This window comes from Pteropus vampyrus, unplaced genomic scaffold, assembly GCF_000151845.1.
Source record: "Pteropus vampyrus isolate Shadow unplaced genomic scaffold, Pvam_2.0 Scaffold71, whole genome shotgun sequence".
Taxonomy (NCBI): Eukaryota; Metazoa; Chordata; class Mammalia; order Chiroptera; family Pteropodidae; genus Pteropus; species Pteropus vampyrus.
Window position 1 is genome coordinate 2612106 of NW_011888852.1, and position 7074 is coordinate 2619179.

A 7074-nucleotide genomic window follows, 5' to 3' on the forward strand; every position below is an offset into this window, starting at 1 on the left:
TGGTCTCCTTTAATTGAGAGTAATGTACAGCTTCCTGATACAAACGATAAAGCTGCTTCTCTTTATCCATATGTGACAATTCTACACTCAGATTGCGAATGTGTATAAAGACTAGTGGATGACTGTGACAATGGTGACTTTAGACAAAGTGGCTGAAAGTTAAAAGACCAAGCCTGTCTAAGGTGCATGGCATTTGACTCACTGGCTCTTCAGGCTGGAAGAGGCTACCATCTCCTCTTCATTACAGCAGCGGTCCCCAACCTTTTTGGCACCAGGGACCGGTGCTCCTGTAAGAATCTAATGCCTGATAATCTGACTTGGAGCTGAGGTGGTGATGCTGGCGCTGGGGAGCGGCTGCAAATCCAGAGGAAGCTTTGCTCGCTCACACACCACTCACCTCCTACTGTGTGGTCCAGTTCCTAACAGGCCACGGACCAGATGCTGGGGACCCCTGCATTGCAGATGTTTCAATACTTATTATCTTTATGGTTATTTTTGTCTTTTAGACATAAAAAAAAAATCAGAAATTACTTTTTATTAAAGGGGACAACAGTAAAAATAAGAAAAAAAATCCATCATTGTGTGAAGAGGAAAAACTATTTATAGTAGGCATTTAAAACTCAGAGGCTTTTAATGTTTTCTTCACTTTCTAAAATCCAGATAAGAGTAGTAAAATGCCTAAGAATGAAAGAAGCGAGTGTCATACACAGAATTACCTGTGTTGGCTATGTTCATGCCTGAAGTTACTGAAGAGTTATGCTGATGATACTAGACAAAAAGACAAGCATTATGGAGTTTAGTGGGACATATTCCAGTAGTTTTAACAGTCAAAGAGGGTGGTGAGAAAAAGAGTTGGAACCTAAGAGGAGAGAGAGAAGGAAGAAACTAGCTTGATTTTGAAACAAACAAACAAAAAACACATTTATTCACATGCCTTGTTTTCCAATTTATTTAAATCTGGGAATATGAAATTCTGTAAAAACAACTAAATTCACACCATCAGTTACTTATATACAGAAGCCTTTCTGCTTTTCTTTCTGCCTCAAATTTTACCATCATAGCAATGAACATGAGACATAAGAGATGATATAGACAGAAGCTAAGAACATAGGCTTCAGAATCAGCTTCATGAATTCTGACTGAGGAGAACCCATGTCTGTGCTTGTCCCTTTGAAACCAGAGGGCAACCGAGTCCGGGGCTCACATTGCCCCTGCTGCTCGATCAAGGGACTGACACAGGAGTTGGGCTAATTAGAATATGCGTTTAGTAGAGAATCGCAAGTGCCGAAGACACGGGCAAGCTATCGCTTCAAGGCCTGGCACCCTGAGTATCTCGGAAGCACAGGTTATATGGGGAAAAATCAGTTGTCATGGAAACTAAGGGAGTTGGTGTCGTGGGGGCTGCTGATTGGATGATTAGAAGGGATTGAGGTAATTGATCATTGTGTCTGCTTCTGGAATCATTCATGGAGCCATCCCGTCTGGTCCATGACCTGGTTCCTTGGCTGGTGGGGTAGTACTTCTGCCTCCATGGGCTTGGGGCTGAAACCTATCTAAAGTCAAGATGTTATCCTTACTCTAAAGTCCAACCAAAAACTATTGTCATGATTATAGACACGAGGCTCAGTTAATCGTATGTCCTAAGGCTTAATGATTAAAGGAGCAGGCATACAGAGGATAAGGGAGGGCGAGAGGCGGGTGAAGGGAGTGAGTGAGTCGCAACGCCATTATTTGGGCAAAACCCGCTTGAATCAGAGTCAAAAAAAAAAACTATCTTAAAGAAATGAAGTTTGGGTGGGGTTTACAAGCTATAGAGTAAGAAGAGGTAAGGCCGAGAACACCATGAGGCCCACAGTACGGGGGTCCTTGGATCAGGTCCTTCTTCACTTTCATTGCTCTATGCCTCGGTTTCCTCATCTGTAATCTGTGATGTAGAAATAGTACTTACCTCATAAGGTTGTTGTAAAGATTAAGCAGATTAAATATCTAAAGCACTTAGAACAGAGACTAGCACATAGGAGGTTATTTATAAATTAAAGACACCCCAAGAGTCTACTGACTACCTTGTCCGCCTCGCTTTTTAATTTTAGCAGCTTACTTCCTGAACCCTTTGTCTTCTACTGAATACAGAATAGCTTTACTTCTAAACACTTAAACTTAAAATATGATGGGATCCAACCACACCTTCTGTCCTTCTATTTTTCTAACTCCCTAACCTTGGTATCCAACAACAGGAGAATCTACTATTTACATAAACAAGGTTAAAAGCCAAATGACAGATTGAGAGAAGATATTCATATACTATGTTGACAAAGAAATGGTGTAGAGAAATACAAAAACTTCCTACAAACCACTAAGAAATAGACAACTCAATAGAAAAAAAATGGTCAAACAGAACGAATGGGGAAATGACTTATAGAAAAGCAAGATGCAATGTCCAAAAACATGTGAAAAGTGCTCAGTCACATCAGTAATCAGTGAAGCAGAGCAATAATGATGCATTTCATGCTCCAGAGACTGAGATTAACTCAAAGTCTGAATGCGCTAAACGCTGGTGAGGGCATTTGATAGGAACTCTCATGTGTCATTAGTGGGAGTTGAAATTGATAGACATTCTTTGGAGAACAATTCGGCAACATCGGTCTGGTGACGCTAAAAACGTTTTGCATTGGACACCACAGGATGACTACCAGCCTCCCTTCCTTTTATCATAAGCCTTTTTAACAGAAGCCTGATTTCGTTTGCTTAGCCAGCCCTTCTACCAATACAATGTGTTTCAAGGAAAGAAGATGCTACCCCAAGTTCCAGGAATTAGGTTCCCGCCTCCCCCGCCCCGCTGCCTCGAAAGTAGCCATATTCTCTTTGGAAGTGACTCAATTGCAGCCAATAAATTATGAGGAAGTCTGCTGGGGGTATTACGGAGAAATTATAATTCCTACGAAATTGCCTTAGGAAATCCATGTCCCCTCTTTTGGATGAGTTCTGTCCAGATGTCATGCTTGCAAATGCCCAGGATGGAAGGATGCGGATGAAGAGAATGGCTCCTTGATGGCCTTATTGAGAATTGAATAAACCAAGCCTAAAAAGCCAACCCCACCTTAAAACTACCTTTTAAGTGAAATAGTAAATGTTTTCATTTCTAAGCCAGACTGAACTGAAGGTTTTTCTTCTTATTGTCGAAATCAGCCAATTTCTAAGTATACACTTACTCAAGTGTACACGGATATATATGCAAGGATGCATATTGTAGCATCTTTACAAAATTCCCAAGTTGGAAACAATCTAATTGTCTAGCTCTGTTGAATGATTAAATACATTTAGTATAATCATATGATGGAAGACTGTGGAGCAATTCAAATACATTAAAATGAAAACACTTGATATATTTTTATCCAAAATATAATATAGAGTGAAGAAAGAAAGTAGCAGAACAGTATGTATGGTGTACCATTTGTGTAAATTATATAAACACACAAAAGAATACTATTTTGGGTCAATTGACATATACATATAGATTAAATATAAAAAACATGATCAGTAAGAACACACATGAACTCAGAGGGAAAGGATGGGGCATGTTAGAGGTATAAAGAGAACTCCAGTTGTATCTGTAGTTTATTTCTTCCACTAGAGATGCAAACCACATATAAAGAAACACTAGCCTTTATGAACTCAGTTTAACGACGATATGGGTATTTCTTACATTGCTCTGGAATTTTCTATATGCTTAAAATAATTCATAAATACTTTCGAAAATAAAATAAAAATTTAAACAAACCAAATTATAAAAAAAAAAAAAGACAGAAAGGAGAGATAGGAAATGGAACTGGGGGTGGGATTGTCTTTCTGATTAAAATTAAAGAGTTCTTTATTATTTGGATGTTATATCTAGTGTGGGTTTTGTGTATAACCTCTTAAAAACAGAATTTTGCAGAGAAATAAATTTAGTCTCCCAGTTATTTCAGGCCATCAGTTCCCTTTGTGTTTTACTTTCCTTCCTAGGCAGATCCAACTATATAGTGGATCACTTTGATGACCCCACGTAAGACCTCTCCACTTCCTATGTGTCTTTGGGAAGTTCACAGTACATTGAAAATAAATGCCAACATATGAGACCACCAGAAAACACTGCCCTCCTAACATTCCATCATATCATCCCTACCTCACACCAACAATCTAACTTCTCTCGTCCTCATCCCAGGTTTTGGGGAAATAGTCACCACAGTGCTGATTTAGGATGGTCCTTAAGTTACCTTTGACCCATGCCTGCATGCTTCAGGTGATGTCCTTCACTCCTGAGATTTTTCGTCAGCCTGTACACTTGGCTGCTCAAATGCGTGACACCAGTCAGATCTCTACCATCAACCTCAGGCTAGACTCTAGGTTTCTACTGAATTTCTCTATTTAGTTATGTCAATCTGAACACACCGGTTTGCCCAACAAAAGAACGGGCACGGTTGGAGCCAGCATTAGTGATCTATAAATGGAAGATGTACAAGATCAAGAGTCATAGATAGATGGCTAGGACTAATCATTGAAATTCATTTGGGATTGCCTCAAAGTTTTGACACTCTCCTCATTGAGATGTGGTGCTTAGGCCCTTCTTCTTGAATATGCATGAATGTTATGACTTCTTTGAGCAATAAAATGTGGCCGACGTTAACACTGTGCCAAATTCAGAGCCCAAACCTTGATACCAACAGCTTCCGCCTCCTGACTCTCGGCTCCCTGCTTCTGTTCACACTGTCACCACTATTTAAGAAGTCTACCTCCCTATGACTGCCATCCTGGAGAGGCCACATGTAGGTGCTCCTTCTGCCAGTCTCAGCTGAACCAATCTACCACCCTTGCCATACAGGGTGCCTGACCTGCGAAGGAAGCCATCTTGGATGGTCCTGACCAGCTCGTCACCAGCCAAACACTTCTGAGTGACTTCAGTCAGTGCATGTGGAGCTGAAGAACCATGCACTGAGCCCTGCTCAAATTTCTGGCTCACAAAACTGAAATATCGCAGATGGCTACAAGACACTAAATTATGGAATTTGTTTTGTTGTAATAAAAAACCAGATAACTTCTTCCTCTCACGGGCTGTTTAATAGGCCTCCTGGACTTGCACATAGTTCTCACTTATGAAACAGTTTCCAATTATGATGGATTTCTCAAAAATAACTGTATAGTCCTTCATTGTTAAAAATGATACAGCACATAATTATATAAAATAAAATTTGAAGACCTCATCTTTATTCCCTACCTTTATTCCATTCTCTACCACAAAGTGAACCACTTCCTTATTAACAGATATTTACATTATTTCTAGATTTTTGCTAAACAAAGCAATGCTGCTCTAAATTGCCTTATACGTGTGGAGTAGTCACTGTAAATTTTCGTTTCATAGGAGTCAAATTGTTGGGCCAAAAGCATATACTCTAAACATTGTGACACAAAATATCAAATTATCCTCCAAAAATATTTAAAAACCTTTACCCATTCGTATTTATTAAACTCACAATAATATTCATTTCTAAAACCACTGGCCACCAATGGATGTTGTCAATGATTTAAATCTGGCCACTCTGAATAAAAAGAAGTAGTAGCTCATTGGTTTAACTGATATATTTCTCATTACCTGTAAAGTTTATAGTATCTTCTCTTATGTTTGTTATTACTTAAACTTCTTTTTCAGTGTGTTTACTATTTATACTTGTTTAATTATTCTATTGAATAGTCGTTTTGTGCGTATTGATTTGTGGCAGCTCTTCGTATTTTGAATATTTGTTATCTGCTAAATTCGAATATTTGTTATATGTTAAAAATACTTTTCTCTTAGTCTGTAGCTTGTCTTTTATTTGTTAATTTATTCAAGAGATATTTACTGAGCATTTAGTGACATTATTCTAGGTACTGGGAATACAGCCATGAATAAGAAAAAGTATCACTATCTTGGAGTTAATAGTTTAGTGTGGAATCCATACAATAAACAAATAGCACAATGTTATACGTGTTATGAAGAAAAATAAAATAGGCTGAGATATATAGAATGCTGTAGCGTGCTATTTTAGATAGGGAACCTAGGGAGGTCATCTGCGGGCTGACGTGAGCTGTTACCTAGAGAAAAAAAAAAAAGGCATTCTAATCTGAGGAAGTAGCATGTGTGAAGGCCCTGAGGCAGAAGCATGATGGCTCCGTTTCAGGAACTGCAAGGAAGCCGGTGTGGCTGGAGGACTGCAAGTAAAAAGGAGGATGCTAAGACACCAGCCTAGAGAGAAGGCCAGGCCCAGAAAATTAACGTCCTTGTACGTTATGGACTATGGGGTTTATTTCATTGGAGAAAGGAAGCAATCAAGGATTTTGCATAGGGGAGCAATTCAATCTCCCTTCCATCTGAAAAAGATTCGTCTGGCTCCTGTGAAGAGTAGACTATGTCTGTGTGGATGTGCGCGTGTATACTCACATGCGTGTGTGAGAGTGAGTTGGGAAAAGTCAGAGGAGGATCATGTGGTAGGTTACTGCAGCATATGGTAGGTAATTTTGAATATAAAACTGACAAGAACAGCTGATAGATTGGATGTGGGATACGACGAGAAAGAGAGAAAAGGTAATTTCATGGTGCTTGGCTTAAACCCTAGGTGAGTGATGGAGACCCTTGCAGAGATGGAGAAGACTAGAGAGGAAAGCAAGGGACCGCTTTTGTACGTATTAAGTTTGAAAAGCCTATTCAGTATTTTGCTGTCGCATAGGCAGTGGGTGGAAGAGTCTGAAGTTCAAGGGAGAGGAGGTTGAAGGAGGCGGCAAGAGTCTGTGAGTCATCGGTGTGTGGTGTTCCATGTCAAGCTAGGGAACTGTGTGGAAGTCAGTGTGGGCAGGAAAGTGAAGCTGCCCAAGGCCAAGTCCTAAAGCACTTCAGTGTCCGTGGAGGGGGTAAAAGGGGAGGATCCATCATGGAGACCTGAAAAAAAGTGACCAGTGGGGCGATAGAAAACCAGGAGAGGGTGGGGTTCCAGAAGCCCAAGGGAGCACTTAGAACAGTGCCTGGTGCACAGTAAATGCTATGCAAAAATTAGCTGCTACTATTAT